Raw genomic sequence first — 15723 nt, 5'->3', positions numbered from 1 at the left:
GATGCTGCTTGTAGTCTGTTAAGAACTCTTAGCTAACTATTTTGGCTGTACTTCTGTTACATGAACATTCGTACTTAGTAAAAGTGAGGCCAAAAACACAAATTACTTGTATATGGTGGCACACAATCAACATTACATTGATTTTAATGGAAGGTGGTGACAACAGTGTGAGAGTTAGATAGGTAAACAAACCTTTAGGCCACAACGTAACAAAAATAAAAATCAGTCAAGCCATTATAATTTAAATTTAGTTTGCTGGTGCATGGCTGCCGAGTAGCATTAAGGTAGTATAACTGCAGCTTAAATGATAACAGTTAGGGAGTCAGGTTAGTGAGAAGAACTTCCTGCTCTTCCACTCATACCTTGGGTCCTTGATGGGCTGCGCATGCAAACAGTTCCATTCAAAGGGGAGCACTGAAGTGCCAGTCTAAATTACGCAAACAAATTCTTCATGCTGAACTTGAAAGCACAATACTCTGAACTTGAGGCAAGAGTACTATTAACTGAGAGAAGCTAGTCTTTACAAGATCACAAGACAGTTACAGAGGACCCATCCAGATAAAAATAGAACTAAATTCACTATTCTATCAAGTAACCACTTGGCTTAGAGTTTCTTTGCTATGAAACAAAGAGACAACTATTATTTTCATCATCGTCATCGTAGGGCTGATTTACTGTGTGTACACTCGCAACAGCAAGCCATACTCATCCTAGACCTTGTGTTTGAGAAAGTGGTCCTCATGCAAGTTCCATGAGGAACTGCTGGATACAGTTTATGTCATTGTGTCTCATATATTCTGATATCCAAATTCTAACTTGCACAAGTCGTGTTGACACATCACTCCTGTTCTCATTGACCTACTGTGACTCTGTCTGGCATCACTTCAGTTTTAAAATTCTCAGCCTTTTGTTCAGAATACTTCCATGATGTCACCCTTCCATATCTCTGTAACTCCTACAGGCCTCTAAAGATCTCGGCAGTCCTCCAATTTTGACTTCTTGTCATGCCAAATTTTCATTACTCCACCGTTGACAGCCATGCTTTTAGCTAAGATTTGCCACCCTAAGCACCTCTGTATTTCCACCTCACTTGCCTCCTTTAAGTCACTCTTTAAAACCTGCCCCTGCACATCAACCTTTGATCATCGTCCTAGTAGGCTATGTGGCTTTTATCAAATTTTATCTGATTATGTTCCTATGAGGGGATGTTCTTTACTACATGAAAGATGGTATATACTTGGAAGTTGTTGTATAAGGAAATTAATAAAGAATCTTTGTTAATCTTTTTTTTAAAAAATGTACTTCTTAAAAAGTGTTGTCTTTTGCACGTGCATTTTCATAATACAATAGTGACATTGTATCAATAAGTCGAAGATTTAGAGCAAATCCATTTGAGTGGAAATTCAGGCAGATGGTAGGTTATGCTGGACGTGAGTTTTAATGAAGTTTTAAATAAGGACGATACTTGAGGGAAAGCAGTAAGAAGCACAGGGAAGAAGCATTTCCTGACAGATAATTTTGAATTATTGGAGCTAATCTGGTAAAGATTAGCCTGTCAACTTTCAAGATTTTTGATAATTTTTTAAAAATTCTACATGGAAAGGATTTGGCAATGAGTTATGCTCAAGCGCTAAGTTTTAAAGTCCACAAGTTTACACAGCAGGAATTGAAGTTGTATCTCAAACACTTTGTGCAATGTCACAGCTCCCAGTTTATTTCAAACAGAGACAAAGTATCATCCCAGACCCCTTTTGGGGGGAATAATAAACCCCTCCCCATGGCAGGTGGGAGAATGTTAGATGTAAGGTAAAAAATATTAAGTTGCTTAACTTGCGCCCAAATTGTCACGTGCAGGCTTTGTAGCGTGAATTTGTGTTTTTCGTCTTTGTCTCGCTCTCGAGGGTTGGGGCAGTTTGTTACAGTTTGTTCCCACAGTGCAGTTGGCAGCCTGTTTTAAATTTAATGTAGGTCAGCTGTGTTTCCTAGGGCTTGGGAAACCAAGTGGCCAAATGAAGATGGGAGCATAATGGATCAGGCAGGTGGTAAGTGCTTTGTGCAGCGCTGCTTATTAGCCTTAAATGGCAAGAATACTCCACAGGGCCCTTTAAACAATCTCCTGGCACGATTGGCTGACGCTTCTTCCCCCAACCGTTCCTTCCCTAATCCTGAGCTTTCTGCCTCACATTCTCTTCCTCCCCAATTGCTGGTCCAGCTCCCCCAGCAAGTGACCTCTTCCAGCATCCCGATTTGCCAGACCTCTGGCCAACCCCAACCACCCCACCCCACGACTTCTGCCTCACAACTTATTCCAGTTGCTGAGGGCTGTCCCCAGCAGTCCTTGGTGTGACATTCTGCTGCAGACTTTCCCACAGTAGATGGAGTGGGGGACATGATAATGACATTTAATTTGCCAGCATTTCTGCCTTCCTGAAATTTCCACATTTTCAACCCCCAAGAACTGCAATTCTGAAGAAGAGACTTATGGGACTTGAAACTTTAAGTCTGTTTCTCTCTCTACCGATGCTGCCAAACCTGCTGAGTTTTTCTAGCTCTTAGTGTTTTTATTTCAGGTCTCCAGCATCTGCAGTATTTTACTTTTATGACAAGTTGACCAAAAAGTTGGTGAAGGAAAACATAGTATATAACAGTAAACTAGCCAGGAACAGAAAAGCAGATTGCAAGATCTTTTCTGAGTAAGTAAAAAAGGGGAGAGTAACTAAAGTAAATATTGGTCCATTAGAGGCAAAGACAGGAGGAATTATCGTGGGAAAAGAGGAAATGGGAGAGACATCGAATAAATATTTTGGACTGGATTTTCAATGCAAGGTTGCGAACCCAACATCCAAATGAATTCCAGGTCCAGGCCCTGCGCCCAAGCTGTGTCATTGTCACAATGTAATTTTTAAATGGTAATGGCCTAAATTGGCCAGAAGGCAAGCTTGGTCTCCAGTTAGATGCCTCAAGGAGGAAGGAGCTGCATGCTTAGACCAGCAGTTAAGGCAGATGGCAGCCATGTTGGGAGCTGCTGCTGCCTTGCCAATTTGAGTAGTTAGCTCCTTGGAAATGGAAGGAGGCAGACATTGGCCTGCACAGTAAGGTAGGACCAACGCCCGAGCTGGCACTGGTTGGCTCCACACATTTGTTGGAAAGACCACAGCAAATAATGTTATTTGGGCCCTGCGGCAAACTGAGCAGCTGTGCACTGATGTGTCCAAGACTGGCCAGGCTTGCCTGAAAAGCTTTTGAAAATTCCATTCTGCTCCACATTGGCCTCTTAATAATTTTCCTAATGTGTTTAAGGGGTCATTAATTGACATCGAGCACCTTCCCGGCTCCCTCCAACCAGCTGTCCCTTTGAAACCCTTAAACTGTCCAGGGGGGTGTCACAATCCCAACACGTCCTTCAGGACCACAAATTGCCCAACCCTACCAGCAATTGAAAATCTGGCTCTTTGGTCTGCCTTCACAGTAAAAGACACAAATTACATCCCAGAAATAGAAGGTAACCAAAAGCCTAATAAGAGGAAGGAACTTAAAGTAATTAATATCAGCAGAGAAAAAGTATTACAGAAACTTCAGGGACTAAAAACTGACAAATTTCTAGAAATTACAGCCTACATCCTCAAGTACTAAAAAGGGTGCAGCAGAAATAGTGAATGTAATGGTTATGGTTTATCTAAGTTCCCTAGGCTCCGGAACAGTCTCATTGGATTGAAAGTTAGCAAATGTAACACTGCTATTCAGGAAAGGGGGGAGAAAGAAACTAGGGAACTAAAGACCAGTTAACCTGACATCAGTCATTGAGAAAATGCTGAAATCTATTCTTAAGCATCACTTAACAATGCACTTAGAAACTCATAGTACAATCACAGAATCATAGAATCACACTGTGCAGAAGAGGCCCGTCTGCACTGACATGTGAGAAACACCTGACCTACCTAATCCCATTTACCAGTACTTGGACTTGAATGTTATGAGGTGCCAAGTGCTCATCTGGGTACTTTTTAAAGGATGTGAGGCAACCCGCCTCCACCACCCTCCCAGGCAACACATTCCAGACCGTCACCACCCTCTGGGTAAAAAAGTTTTTCCTCACACCCCCCCTAAACCTCCTGCCCCTCACCTTGAACTTATGTCCCCTTGTGACTGACCCTTCAACTAAGGGGAACAGCTGCTCCCCATCGACCCTGTCCATGCCCCTCATAATCAGGTCATCCCTCAGTCTTCTCTGCTGCAACGAAAACAACCCAAGTCTATCCAACCTCTCTTCATAACTTAAATGTTTCATCCCAGGCAACACCCTGGTGAATATCCTCTGCACCCCTTCCAGTGCAATTACATCCTTCCTATAATGTACCGACCAGAACTGCGCACACTACTCCAGCTGTGGCCTCACCAAGGTTCTATACAACTCCAACATGACCTCCCTACTTTTGTAATCTATGCCTCGATTGATAAAGGCAAGTGTCCCATATGCTTTTTTCACCACCCCACTAACATGCCCCTCCACCTTCAGAGATCTATGGACACACACACCAAGGTCCCTTTGTTCCTCAGAACTTCCTAGTGTCATGCCGTTCATTGAATACTTCCTTGTCAAATTGCTCCTTCCAAAGTGTATCACCTCACTTTTCAGGGTTAAATTCCACCCATTTAACCATCCCATCTATATCTTGCTGCAGCCCAAGACACTCAACCTCACTGTTAACCACCTGGCCAATCAGGTAGAGTAAATATGATTTTACAAAATGGAAATCATGTTTGACAAATTTATTAGCGTTTTCTGAGAATTTAACTGGTAGGGTAGATAAAGAGAAACCAGTAGATGTAATATGTCTGGATTTCCAAAAGGAATTCTAGAAAATGCAAGATATGGGCTCATGGAATTGAGGATAATTTATTAACATGGATGGAGAATTAGTTAACATTCAGGAAGCAAAGAATAGGACTAAATGGGGCATTTTCAAGCTGGTAGACTGTGATTCATAGGATGTCGCAAGGATCAGTGCTGAGGCCTTAGCTATTTATAGTCTATATTAATGACTTGGATGAAGAGACCGAGCAATGTATCCAAGTTTTCTGACAATACATAGCTAGGTGGGAATGTAAGCTGTGAGAGGGGACACAGAGGTTGCAAAGAGTTATAGTCAGGTTAAGTGAGTGGGCAACAGCGTGGCAGATGGAGTATAATGCAGGGAAGCGTGAGGACATTCATTTTGGTAGTAAGAATAGAAAAGCAGAATGTTTTTTTAAAAGGTGAGAAACTTCAAAATGTTGATATTCAGAGGGACTTGGGTGTACTCATTCAAGGAACACAGAAAGTTAGCATGCAAGGGGATTACAATGCAAGTATGAAGAAGTCTTGCCACAATTGTATAGGGCTTTGGCAAGACTACACCTGGAATCCTGTGTGCAGTTTAGTCTCCATATTTAAGGAAGGGTGTACTTGCATTGGAGGCGGAACAGCAAAAGTTCACTAGATTGGTTCGTGGATGAGAGGGTTGTTTAATGATGAAAGGTTGAGTAAATTGGAGTTATGCTGTCTGGAGTTTAGAAGAATGTCATTGAGACATAAGATCCTGAAGGAAACAAAGTTGTTTCCCTTGGCTGGGGAATCTAGAACATGTGGGACACGGTCTCAATCCAAGGTATTTATCATAAGATGAGAAATTTCCTCACTAAGAGGGTTGTGGATGCTCCAAGGTTGAATATATTTAAGGCTGAGATAGGCAAATTTTTGGTTAGTCAGGGAATCAGGGGATATGGGAAGCGGGCAGGAAGGTGGAGTCTTGTAGAAGATCAGCCAGATGATCTACTCCTGCCCCTATTTCTTATGTATGGCTACAATCCTCTGAAACCTCATGAAATTTGTGCTCCTTTTTGAGCTGTTGTGGTGGGTATCACAGCAAAACCCATCCTCTCCAGACACACGGGGACAAATTTGTTCATGTAGCGCTGCTTCAGAATGGCACAGCTCAGACTACATTGATTCTCGGGGGTAGCCAGTGCCGCAGGCCGCTACCTGTGCAGGTTTCTTCAGTGATATCAATGGAGAAATCCATGTGGACCACAAAGGTATTATCCAGTCATGCTGCCTGCCTCCAGAGAATTTATGTTAAGTCTGCATAGGGTGACTTTTTCCCCACAAGCATTTTGACATGAGTTATTATAATAGCGATCAGGGTGAGGCAAGTTGATTTTTCTATTCTCCCCCTGCCAATAGCATAGGAATCCCTGCAGATAATGCTCATGTTCCAAGATTTTCCCCCTGGGATCAACTAACCTAGCACAAATTTAGGATTAACCTTGTGCTTTCTTGGTTCTTGTGACTAACATCTCATTAGGCAATGCCTCTGTCACTGAGACTTTTGAAGTCTTCACTTTCTGCTGCTTTTAACAAAGCTCCAATAATCCACTGTTCTGAAATATACCATTGATTAGAAATGTGATGGTGATTCACTGGAAAATTGGGAGCACTGGGGAATTGGACATTCTGACCCCTGAGCACACTTCTTTAAATTGTGTTTCAGTTGACTGAGCCTCATAGGATTTACACTATAGCCTCAAATGTCCCATCCTTTTTGTATTGATTAGGAAAAATGTTTCTTTAATAGCACTGGGAAGTTTTTAAATGTCAACTTACTAATTTTTTTTTATATTAACTAGAACTAAGTGATAAGTACAGATTGCACAACTGAAATTCATTCAGAAAATGTTTATGGTTTAAGCAACGCAGTGACTACTTGAAAATTGTTGCCTCATCCTAAAGGGCTAAAAACAACTACTCATAAGTTGAGCCAGAATAGGTCTTGATCAAAATCTTATAACATCCTCAAGTGAATGGTGTCAATGACTTTTACTTCCTTTCAATTTTATCAGAAATATAGACGTGAAACAGCAATATGAAAAAGTGCCAGGGAGTTGAGTGAAGATGGGAAGAGACACTTAGGCCTGGATTTTCACCATGACAGAGAGGCTCTCCGTCATGGCGAAAATCCAGGAAATAGCTGAAATTTCAAAGTCCCACCCCCAAATCTCGCATTTCCCATCTTCATGGGACAGAACTGAAATCGGGCCGGGGCTTGCACATGTGCAGTTCACAGAGGCAGCTGGCCACTTAAATCACCAGCTGCATCCGCCAAAGTGGGATTGTGGAAGAACATGAGTGTGGAATCCAGAGTGTGCAGAATAGAACAGGTATGAGGAGGTTGGATGAACATGGTGGATGTATTTGGATAACCAGGGTAACCCCTTTGGAGAGGTAAGGTACCCCTTTGGATAAGGTTCTGGAACACCTTTGAGAGATGTAAGGCACCCTTTGGGATTGTTAACAGTAAACATGATGATGCATGCTTTACGGACAATATCATAGGAACTGCCAAGCTGTTAAAGAACTGTCCAACTGTCAAGGAACTGTCCAACTGTCCAGGAAATGTTAAAGAGCTGTCCAGCAATCAGACCTGTCAAAGCTATTCAGGAAATGACAAAGCTGTCAAGGAACTGCCCAAGCATCCTAGGTGAGTTGGCATGTAGGGGTTAAGGGCAAAGGGTGGGGAACATGGGTTGGCATTAAATTGCCATAGAAGGTGTGGGGAGCTATGGGGATGGGCACTAAGTTAACATTGGAGTTATGGGGGCCATGGGGAGTGGGTAGAGGGGCACAAAGTTAGTATGCGGGGTATACAGGCCCTGGGGGTGGATGTGGTCATGGTTTGGCATAAATTGGCATGGATGGGGCATAGGGAGGGCGAGGGCTGGAGGGACATTTTTATATTTTATTCTTTATTTATTTAAACACCGTGCCAGGGCACAGAGGCAGGCCTTGTGCCCAGGCCGCCTCAGCACCCGGCAGCCTGTGTATTTGTTCTGGGGTCGTCTGCCCCAACTCCTATTTCAGCCCAATCCACCAGATTGAAAATCTGACCTGCAGGCAGACATCTTTAAATGTCGAGTTCGCCAAGCTGGGAAATCTCCCGACTCAGCGAACCCAACCGGGGTCGAAAATTTGGGCCTTAAACTTCTGAGCTTAGCATGGAGCTGGAGGACTGAATGCAGAGACAGGGAGCAGGCAGTTAATTTTAGCTGTTATATCTTTTTTAAAAGATAATTTGTATAATTAATCATACCATAAACTGCAATGGCATATTCAATATATTAGTACTTCTGCTAGCATTCAGTTGTTAGCAGCATAAGAGCTTCATTCAAGTATATGCATCAGGCAGTGGGACAAGGTTCAGAAACTTTAGATTTATACCTTTAGTTGTGATTAATTACTGACTATCTAGAATTTCATGAATGAGAATTTCAAACTGTCAAGTGAATTTTTCTTCAAATAATTTGGCTAATGTAAGATAAATATATATTAGCGTTAAAACTGCACTCGCGTAAACTGGATTATGCAAAACTATGTTATTGAAATCCTTTTCAGGAATTAAACTGTGCCCTGGGGGGAGGGGTGATATCTAACTTCACAACTTCCATTTTCATGCCATTGATGCAAGATTGAAATGCATGAAAAATTAATATTTAATGTGTGTTAAAGTTCACTGAGCGAAATAAATTAATTTTCACTGACTCTTAACATAATGAGACTTTTAATTATTTCTGTGGTGGCTATTTGTCATTTTATTTTGTATTAATAACTCTGTATGAGTAAAGCCGACTAAGCAAAACAGCAAGTAAGTCGCTGACCTTCATGAGAAAGTTTGCTTTTGTATGTGCAAAAATCCTGCAAAGAAATGAATATGGTACTTAATATTCAATCCATTAATCGTACAGAAAATTTTAACAAGTTGTTTTTGTTTGGGCAGTGGAGTTCTGCAGTTTTTTTTCTCTTAACTTATTCAACCAACAGAATCATCTGTAGATAAATTTCCTTTCGTTTTAATTTGATGTCCTCAAGTTGAGGACTCAGTAATCGTCTTTTTGCAACTCTGTTCAGGTAGAGTGTAAACCAGGCATAGCTTAGATTTAGAGTTTGTTTCAGGCTTCTAAAATTTGGATCATTATCTCCACAGTTCAGGGCTCCCTTAGCTCTGTCCTACTAGACTCTTCTGCAGCATTTGAAGTTGAGAGATCATAATTTATGGTATTTGCAGTACTCTTGAACATAAAAGATAGAAATGTACCAATGAAGGTAAATTTTAGATCAGAACAATTCCTCCTTACCCCAATTCCTCATGATTTATGGAGACATGTCCCAGCACTTGCATATTTCCTCTCTGCCCATAAGGAGTATACTATTAGTTGTTCCAATAATGAATTCCTTCCACTACTCCCCACCTCCCAGTTACATGTATGCAGTGCTTCTTATGAAGGGGAGACCACTACAGAAAGCTTTACATCGTTCAGGAAATAACAATGGATGACAAGCAGAGAAAAAAAGAACTGAAGGGGATAAAAGAAAGCCTTGCATTTATATAGCACCTTTCACAACCACAGAACATCACAAAGCACATTATAGGTGCTTTTGAAGTGCAGTAGCTTTTGTAATGTAGGAGACATAGTTGTCAATTTGCACACAGCAAACACACACAAACAGCAGTGTGATAATGGCCAAATAATCTGTTTTACGTGTAGCCGATCAAGGGAAAAATATTGGCCAGGACATCAGGGATAACTCCCCTGCTCTCATCTTCAGAATAATGGCATGGGTTTTTTTTTTACGTCCATCTGAGAGGGCAAACCATGGTTTAATGTCTCATCCAAAAGACAGCTGTCAGCACTCCGTCAGTACTGCACTGGATTGTCAGCCAAGCCTTTCATGCTCAAGTCTCTGGAATGCAACTTGAATCCACAACCTCCTTTTTCAGAGGCAAAAGTGCTTCCAACTGAGACATGGCTGACACTGAAGGCACAAAATTGAAGGCATGGTCAAAAGGATGGATTTGGAGGAGGTCTTTGAATGCAGCAAAAAAGTGACATGGCAAAGAGACCTAGGGAAGGAGTAACAGACGCCAAGAGTGTAGCAGCTGAGCAGGAGACAAGTAGCAGCATGGTGGAGTGTACAAATACATTAGGTTCTAAGAAATTGCCAAGGTAGAATAAGGCAAGGCCATGCAGAGAATTATTACTAGCTGATAGATGAGTTGACATCCCATGTCATTGTAGAAAGACAAAATTAAGAATTGTCTTTCTCTCCTCCTATAACTAATCTCCCATGAAACCTAGGTAGACACTCCAGGGCAGTAATAAGGAAGTGCTGCACTCTCAGAGATGCCATTTTATGGATAAGATGTTAAACCCCAGCTTCACTAGTCTCTGCCTAACTGAGGTCTTTCAACCCTGGTACCATTCCCGTAAATCTCCTCTGCACCCTCTGTAACACCTTGACAACTTTCCTAATGTGTGGTGTCCAGAATTGCGCACACTACTCCAGCTGGGGCCGAACTAGTGTTTATAAAGTGTTGGTAAAACTCCTTTGCTTTTGTATTCTAAGCCCCTATATAAAACAAAGGGTCCCACATGCCTTACAGCTATTTGAACATGTCCAGATTTAAAGATTTGTGTAAATATACCTTCAGGTATCTGTATTTCCACACCCCCTTTAAAATAGTACTATATATAAAATAGTATATATTGCCCCTCTATATTCTTCCTACCAAAATGAACCACAATTCTAAAATTTCATCTGATATGTGCCTGGCCATTTCATCAGTCTGTCCATGTCCCCCTGAAGTCTATTGCTATGCCTCCTGCTTTCCTGCACTGCTTAGTTACATCTCCCCTACAAACTTTGGAACGATGCCCTGTGTACACAAGTCCAGGTCATTAATACATATCGAAAAGAGGAGTTGCCCCAACACTGACTAGTGAGGGACCACTGTTTACTTTCACCCTGTCTGGAAAACAACCATTCACCCCCGCTCTTTGCTTTCTGTCCTTTTGTCAATTTTCTATCTATGCTGTCACTTGTAATTTAATTTCATGCTCTTCAATTTTGCTAACAAAGCAAAGGGTAATAATGGTCAATGGTGCTTTTGTGATACTTTTTCCAATGGGGTCCCACAGCACTCAGTACTGGGCTCATTGCTTTATGTTATTTATATCAATGACTTAAACTTGAATGTAGGGGGTATGATTAAGAAGCTTGCAAATGATACAAAAATTAACCGTGTGGTTGATAGTGAGAAAGAAAGTTGTAGACTGCAGGAAAATATAAGTGAACTGATCAGGTGGGCAGAAAAGTGGCAAATGGAATTCAATCCAGATAAGTATCAGGTAATGCATTCAAGAGAGCAAACAAAGCAAGGAAATTCACAATAAATGGTACGATTCTGGGTAGTGTAAAAAGCAGAGACACCTCGGAGTGAATGTCCACAGATCAGTGAAGGTACAGGACATGTAGATCAAGTTAGTAGTCGTACGGAATACTTTTCTCTATTATTTCCTGAGGCATAGCGTATAACAGCAGGAACATATGCTAGAATTGCATAAAACACTAAGACATAAACACAATACTGTGAATGCTAGAAATCTGAAATGAGAACAGGAAGTGCTGTAAGCACTCAAAAGATCTGGCAGCACCTGTGCAGAGAGGAAGAGAGTTAGCATTTCACATCTAGTACATTGTTCTGATGAAAGGTCACAGACCTGAAACATTGAGCTTGATTTTCATCCTCGAGGCAGATAGCAGGAGTCGGGAAAGTTCCCGGCTCAGCCCGCCTGCCTGCTCGCTTCGGGAGAAAGCGTCAGGAGGGACAGGTTTTTCATTCTTGCGGGGATGGGGTGGAGGGGTGGGTGCGGCCTGCTGACCGGGAAAAAGTTCAAAGGCAGCCACGGGGGCTGCTGGGTGTTTAAAAGGCTCCCCCTTGTGTTGTGGGCCTTCATCTTAGTTAGAATATAAACAGGCCATTCAGCCTTCACCCTTCACACCCCAGTGGCCCTTCATGCACCTCATGCCAACCATGCCCCCACCCAGCATCCACAGTATTTTGTCTTTGGAATCAATGTACCTCACTTGGCTGCTTTAGTGAGGCAGACTGGCTGATTGTCAGGGCACTGCTGTTGATCATGCAGTGAACCTGCCTGGCTCAGGAATCAGATTACCAAGTCTGTCAGGGAGGGTTTATTTGTTTCCAAGCTTTCAGCACCAGGTGTGGCCTCTTGCAGCGCCTTTGAGCAATAGGGACTGACTGACCTAGGTCTGAGCCTTTTCTAGGGGACAGCTGATACGGTGAGCTCCTCTTTAGCAGAGCATCACCACTCACTATAAAATGGAGGTTATAGGGTGAACAAAATGGAAACCATTCCATTTGCACCATTAATATTCATGACTTTAATGAGCACATTTTCCAAACAAAAAAGCAATTTAAAGCAAAGGCAATCAGTTTTCCTTTAGCCTCAATTATATTTCTGAAAATAAGGTCAACTAAAATAATACCAGACGCTAAGAGGCTTTAGGACTTATCAAGTTGTAAGATTTTAAAGCATAAGGTTGCAATTGGTATCATGACAACATATCTTCATTTTTTTTCATCTGCGATAACTATGGTGCTGCAGGAAATTGGGGGACATTAAATGATATACTGACTGAGATACTATTCCCACACCATTTAACAACAAACAAGTGATAGAACTGTGGTAACTTGGGTTAAATGCCAACACATCTGGGCTATTTGAGTCCAATCTGCTAATCCTCAGATGCCCATCTGCCATATAGCTTTACAGAGCAGGGATTCAGCTAGTGGATAGATTGATCATGCCTTTTGGCATTTTTAACAATCAAATCTCCGTGATAGCCAGAGGTACCTGCTTGGAACTTCAATACAGCACTTTTCTGTTACAATTTACGAGAATATATCTTTTAAGGTATGTACTCTTTCCGTGTTCGTGTTAACTACATAGATCATTTCAAGGGCAGGTTATTCGGCCATCACTGACAGTTCCCAAAGGTGCCTGAACGAGACATTTCCCTGAACCAACACAGACTAATGTGGAGAGTCCCATTATACACGCTGCTGAATTAATACCAACAACCCTTGGGCTTGATTTACAATAGTTGAGAATGGGCGCGCTTTGAAAATAGTGTTTCTAGATGGCGTGTCAATCTTCTGCCGCCTCCAGAACGCACTATTTTCACAGCGAGGGTGGAAGAGAAAGGAGGGGGGAGCCAGGAGCCCAACACCTCCAATTAACTGCCTGTTAAGCTCCTTGAAATGCTAAAGGATTGGGGAGGTCAAGAAGGTGAAGCTGGTAACCTGAAATAAAAACAGAAAAAGCGAGAAATACTCATCAGGTCTGGCAGGCAGCACATGTGGAGAGAGAAGCAGAGTTAACACTTAAGGTCTGTGACCTTGCGTCAAGGCTAGACCTATGATTTTGTGCAGGGACTCTTCCACCTGGCTCTAGATCAGGCTGGTCCAACCTGTGGCCCGCAAAGCCCCTCCATGTGGTCACCGGAACATTTGTTGAAAATGCCGGTAGGATGTCAGTGAGTTTGAAGATTTCTGCAGGGGTTTAATAGCGAGCCTATCAGCAACAAATAAGAAAGAGAACCAGGCGGTGATTGGAGGAATAGCAAACACTGGCAACTCTGGAGTGCGCGGCGCCTCAGCTCACTATGTTTCCACTGCCTCCCCCGACGTATAGTGCTTTGGCCCAGCTCCAGTCTCGTTCCCATGGTTCTGCTCCGCGTTACCCTGGTTCTTCCACGTGTTTCCACGTTCCCCCCCCGGTTCCTCTCCACGTTCCCCCCGGCTCCTCTCCGCGTTCCCCCCCCCCCCCCCACCCCCGGTTCCTCTCCGCGTTCCCCACTGGTTCCTCTCCGCATTCCCCCCGGTTCATGCTCAACTGGCTCTCGGCGGTTCCGTGGGCGGGGGTCAGCGTTCGGGCACCGCTAGACCACAGGCCTCGCTCCAGGCCTCTATTCCACTCTAATCACACCTCCTCCACCCCCGCAGCTGATTTGGTGAGTGAGGATAAGTAAGTGATGGTGGGTGTGTGGTTGGGTGGATGCGGATGGGTGTGTGGTTGTCTGAGAGAGAGGGTGAGTATATATGTGTGTCTGAGAGGGTGTGTGTGAGAGGGGGTGTGACTGTGTGTCTTAGAGAGGTGAGTGTATGTGTATGCGAGAGAGAGGGTGAGTGTGTTAGAGAGAGAGGGTGAGTGTAACTATGTCCGAGAGCGAAGGTGAATGTGTATGTCTGAGAGCGAGGGTGTATGTGTGCCTGTGTGTGCGAAAGGATGAGTATGTGTTTGTGTGAGAGGGTGAGCATGTGTGTGAGAGAGAGGGCGAGTATGTGTGTGTGCGAGAGAGGGCGAGTATGTGTGTGTGAGAGAGGGCGAGTGTATGCGTGTGTGTGAGAGAGGGCGAGTATGTGTGTGTGTGAGAGAGGGCGAGTATGTGTGTGTGTGAGAGAGGGCGAGTATGTGTGTGTGTGAGAGAGGGTGTGTGTGTGTGTGAGAGAGGGCGAGTGTGTGTGAGAGAGGGCGAGTGTGTGTGAGAGAGGGCGAGTGTGTGTGAGAGAGGGCGAGTGTGTGTGAGAGAGGGCGAGTGTGTGTGAGAGAGGGCGAGTGTGTGTGAGAGAGGGCGAGTGTGTGTGAGAGAGGGCGAGTGTGTGTGAGAGAGGGCGAGTGTGTGTGAGAGAGGGCGAGTGTGTGTGAGAGAGGGCGAGTGTGTGTGAGAGAGGGCGAGTGTGTGTGAGAGAGGGCGAGTGTGTGTGAGAGAGGGCGAGTGTGTGTGTGTGAGAGGGTGTGTCAGTGTAGGAGAGGGTGTGTCGGTGTGAGAGTGAGCAAGCCTGTGTGTGAAACCAGTTTGCGATTGTCCGCTCCACCTGTCAGTGGTGGGCCGCCTTTCCTGCCACTGCACATCGGCATGTTTCACAGCTGAATGTAAGCGATGTGCACCTGTCGAGCTGCACTTCGAGGTTTGTTTGCCTACCTGGCTTCGTGCAGCACTTGCGGTCATCAGTGCCAGGCTTCGCAGACAGCACCACATCACTTTTAGGGGGGGCTCATGGGCAGGTCTCTACCTACCAGATCAGCCATATGTGGGTGGCTTTTCAATGTTTGCAGCGCTAGGGCTTGCTTAGGGAAGGGGGAGAAGTGGCCTCAGGCAAGGGAAGAGGCTGCATGGCTAGGGCAGTACAAGGGAAGGCGATTATCCTAGAGTGTGTGTGGGGACATGTTGATCTGTGCAAGTCACCTCAAGGGGGTGAGGGTTGAGGAGGAAGTCTCCAGAGGAGATGAGGCCAGATGGAGATGTAAGGGTATGTGTGTGAGAGAGTGAGTGTGATGCCCCTTGAGCTGCAGTGAGTGAGACGCCAGTGAACGTGTGATGGGCTTGAGTGTGTGAGTTTGGAGTGATGAGATGGTTGGCTTACTCTGATGGCATGGATGAAATTGTTGATCCTTTTTCTGCATTTGATGGTCAACTTCTCCTGTGCACTGACCACTGCCATTGCCTACCAAGCCGGAGTGGTGACACTGATGAGCCTCCTGCAGACAGAGCAGGGGTAGAGGACATTGCGACAGGCTCTAATGGTGACCAGAAGGCATCCCAGGGATGCATCAGTGAATCGGGGGGGTTGCAGTCTCCTTGTCTTTCGGGGCCATGTCTTCTGTGCAGCAACCCTGGGCTAGAAGGGTGTGTGCACGGCTCCACTTTAAATGTGGCACCCGGTGTGAGGTGGCGGTGTGGTAGGCGAATCGGAGGCCGCCTGCCAGCAAAACCACCCTCTGGCTTCTTTGAACAAGGTTGGACTATTTCACATTGATACAATG

General features: G+C 44.1%; 1 protein-coding gene across 7 annotated transcripts in view; it reads left to right on the top strand.

Annotated features, from left to right (window-relative positions):
• dmd (dystrophin) overlaps positions 1-15723 on the top strand; it is a 1945510-nt gene that overhangs the window by 1908365 nt on the left and 21422 nt on the right. The gene's annotated exons all lie outside the window — the stretch shown is intronic.

This window comes from Cetorhinus maximus, chromosome 16, assembly GCF_964194155.1.
Source record: "Cetorhinus maximus chromosome 16, sCetMax3.hap1.1, whole genome shotgun sequence".
NCBI lineage: Eukaryota > Metazoa > Chordata > Chondrichthyes > Lamniformes > Cetorhinidae > Cetorhinus > Cetorhinus maximus.
The sequence above is the reverse complement of the archived record's forward strand: the minus strand, read 5'-3'. Positions and strand labels throughout refer to the sequence as shown.